Below are 3,773 nucleotides of genomic sequence, written 5' to 3' on the forward strand. Positions count from 1 at the left end.
TCCCATCAAATGGGAAGAGTTACTGGTATAGTCTGTCACTATGGCTGACACGGTGGCAGAAGATGTGTGAGAAAGAGAGTCAAAGAAAGGGATTAGTAACAGTGTTGGTGATAACACAGGTAAAGATTCCCTATCCTTTCTTCCTTTTATGCATTCTATCTTCAGCCATCATCTTCATCCATTCAAAGCCTAATAGAGATTGAGAGAAAACATACTTGCTTATACTGGGGTGTTTTGTCCCCAACATAAAAACATGAATAAAGAAAAATTACAAGTTTCTCCTCCTATCCCACTTCTTTTCTGGTTTTCTGTCTTACTGTCTAGGCCTTTGTGCTGCTTGTGATTGACCACACTCTATGCTTTGAGGTTTATGAAAACTTTGTGCTGTTTGCAATTAACTCACTCTAAGCCTTGGGGGAGGAGGGGGCTATGAGACATTTGTGCTGGTTGCAATTATCCACACTATATGCCTTAGGAGTTTTGAGGTCTTTGTGCTGTTCATATTTCCCTGCAATATACACCTTGGGGGATTGATGCCTTTGTGCTATTTGTGATTACTCACACTGTACTCCTTGGGAGGTTTTGATGCTTTATGCTGTTTGTGATTCCTCTTCCTGCATGCCTTGAGAGTTTTGATGCCTTTGTACTGTTTGTGATTTCTCACACTGTATGCCTTGGGGGGTTTGATATATTTATGCTGTTTACTATTCCTTGCACTATGTCTTGGGGTCAACATTCATTAGCATCTGTTAGCTCTACAATCACCACATCAGAATAATAGATGGAACCATAACTGATTTAATTAGCCATTTGCATTTTCATTGTACGAGCTGTGTGTACTTAAGAGAGGCATAGCTTAATCTTTGGGCACAAGCACACAGGGAGGGCGGAGTACAGAGCACACACATTTAGATAAACAACAACAAAAATAATGTGCGGTGATTAATTATACTGGACAATACTATTTTAGAAAAAGTGGAATTTTAATTCTCAATGTGCACGCAACAGTTGTGCACAAAAGGTCAACTATAGAGTAAAAATGAGTTATCAAAAAAGAGCCCCTCTTCTGACACGGTCATGTTTCGCGTCAGGCTGCGTCAGGGGGACCAATTCCAAGATTTCTGAAAAAAAACACAGTACATGCAGTTATTGTGCAGTGTGGCAGACACATTCAAAATTAAATATATTACAGTTTAAAACAACGAGAGATACCAAAAGGCACTTGTAAGAATCAAAAAAGACAACAAAGCAGGGGGGCGAAGTGAATGACTATAATTGACCGGGGCCAGGGGGGCCCCTGAAAAACCAATTGAAACCTGTAGGAAGGAACCAAGAAGGGAGGGGGAAGGGGGAAAAGAGAAGGAAGAGAAGGAAAAAGGGGGGCAGGGGAAGGAGGAGGGAAGGGGGGAAGGAGGAGGGAAGGGGGAAGGAGGGGAAGGAGGGGAAAAAGGAGGGAACCAAAGAGGGAAAAGGGAGGGAAGGAGGGAAAGAGGGGAGGGGAAAAGGGGGGAAGAAAGGGGGAGGGGGAAGAGAGGAAAGGGGAAAGGGAGAGGCAATAATCAAAACAGTATTGTGTACAATTAGAGCAAGAGACAGTTGGCACCAAGACCATAAAAATGAAAAAAAATGAAAAAAGAAAAAAAGTGTATGTGAATCGGGGGCAAAGTAAAGAACCCAGGAGAACCGAGTGATGTGATACCTTGATAACAGCAAAATCAGCAGCTCAAGTCATGGCAGATCCGTAGTAATGCAACGATGAAGACAAGATAAAAACAACAAACCAAAATGACAGAAAAACATGTGACAAAGATAAGAACCTAAAAACTATTGAACCGGCCTCAACAAACAATGAAGTAAATACCTTTCAAATTAAGGGGATCCCGGAGGAACTACCTTCATAAACTTAAGAAAGCATTGAAGAATAATGAAAATAAGTGTCTTCTCTGGAGTCATCGTGGAACAGCACAGGAAAATTCAAGGAACGGGCCCGAAGGTCTCAACAAACTGTCAACCAAAGTTGCAAAACACAAAAGGTCAAAAACGGAGGATTAAACAAATGTGCCCACAAATCATAGTCTGGTGCTTAAGAAACAGGTCAGAAAACCAGAAAATTACCTGTTGTATTAATGGGGTTCTACGTGTGTGATTGGCTACATAATCACAGGTTTCTACGCCTAGACCAGGCGTCTTGAAAAGGCTGTAAACAACAACAGATAAGGGAACCGTGAGAGCAAGAAAAAAGACCGGGAACTGAAAGAAATAATACACAATGAGCATTGGCTACATAATCACAGGCTTCTATGCCTAGACCAGACGTCTTGAAAGGACTGTAAACAACAACAGATAAGGGAACCGTAAGATCGAGTGAGAAAACCGGGGACCGAAAGGAATTATACAAAATGTGCATTAGAGAGATAATAGCAAAGTGACTCAAAGAGGCCAGAAAGGCGTATCATGAAACTTACTGAAGGCTCTTGCACATAGGTAATGACTGTCACGATGTCCCAGAGAGACTAAGAAAAGATTCAGGAGCGTATAAATAGACCAGCTAGAGTCAGGCCTGCAGGGCAAACAGTCATGTGATCATGATTGACAGGTCAATCAAAAGCCAGTGAGTGATGCCATAGGCTCACGAAGGAATGGCAAGCTCTAAAAAGATACCATATACTCCAAAAACAGGTGATCAAAAAATAAATAAATGAATAAAACTAGAACAAGTATAAAATAAAATGTAGGACCAGTAAGGCTGCCAGGGCATTGGACAGATGGTTTTAAAATGTGTATAAAGATAGAACTAACAGAAGATAGGCATTAAGGCACCTGTAACATAGAGAAGCTAATCACCATGTAAAGTGAGACTTAAGAGCCAAAATGAACGTGTCAGGAGAGACATCGGATCAGCGCTAGTGTAATCATGTAAACAAACATACACAGGTAGCAGACCTACTACGTGCTGGGGGGAAGGTGAGTGCCAGATATAGAGATCAGAATAAGAAAACTGAATTGAGACTAGAAGGTGGGCAGGGAAAAAAAGGGGGCTGGAAAAAACTGAAAAAACTAAAAAAAACACTAAAAAAAACTAAAGAACTGGAAACTAGAAAAAGGCTGACCACTCAATTTCCTTATTCAAACCCTGTGGGGCTAAAGAGTCAAACTCATATATCCATTTTTGCTCATGTTGAACAAGGATTAAAGACCAGTTACAACCTCGGGTAGGCTTAGGAAAATGTTCTAAGGCAAAAAAATGGAGATCAGAAACAGAGTGGTTGGCATCCTGCCAGTGATTTACTAAAGGAGCCTCAAGACGGCCAGATCTTAAGCAGGAGTGGTTTTCAACTATTCGGGATCGAAGGGGACGAGTGGTTTTCCCAACATATAATTTTGAGCAGGGACATAAAATGACATACACTACGCCACTTGAAGAGCATGTGGTATGTTGTTGAAGATGATACTGTTTAGAAGAAAATGGATGTTGAAAAGTCTGAATAGTCATGGAATGTGTACATACGGAACAGTGAGCACAGGGTCTATGGCCTTTTTCTGTGTCTCTAACAGTAGAAGGTAGGGGTTTATGTTCAGAGGCGGTGAGAGAATCCCTTAGGTTATGACCTCGAGTCAAAGCGAAGCGTGGCAAATCCTGAAAAATCATATGAGGAAGGAGAAGATGCCAATGGGACTTAATAATGTTAATGACTTCTTGGGTATGAACTGAGAAAGGAAGCACACATGTAAGTTGTGTCGAAGACTCAAAGTGACGAGGAATAAAAAGTAAG

General features: G+C 41.3%; 1 long non-coding RNA gene across 1 annotated transcript; it reads right to left on the reverse strand.

Annotated features, from left to right (window-relative positions):
• Positions 1-436: 436 nt before the first annotated feature.
• Positions 437-2,508, reverse strand: LOC115087012. Its single transcript, XR_003855393.1, has 4 exons — positions 2,466-2,508; positions 2,116-2,197; positions 1,862-2,004; positions 437-1,121 (listed from the first exon to the last, which is right to left on the reverse strand). It is a non-coding gene; the product is annotated as an uncharacterized LOC115087012 (long non-coding RNA).
• Between the last annotated feature and the right edge of the window lie 1,265 nt (positions 2,509-3,773).

Source organism: Rhinatrema bivittatum, chromosome 3, assembly GCF_901001135.1.
Source record: "Rhinatrema bivittatum chromosome 3, aRhiBiv1.1, whole genome shotgun sequence".
In the NCBI taxonomy this organism is placed as follows: domain Eukaryota; kingdom Metazoa; phylum Chordata; class Amphibia; order Gymnophiona; family Rhinatrematidae; genus Rhinatrema; species Rhinatrema bivittatum.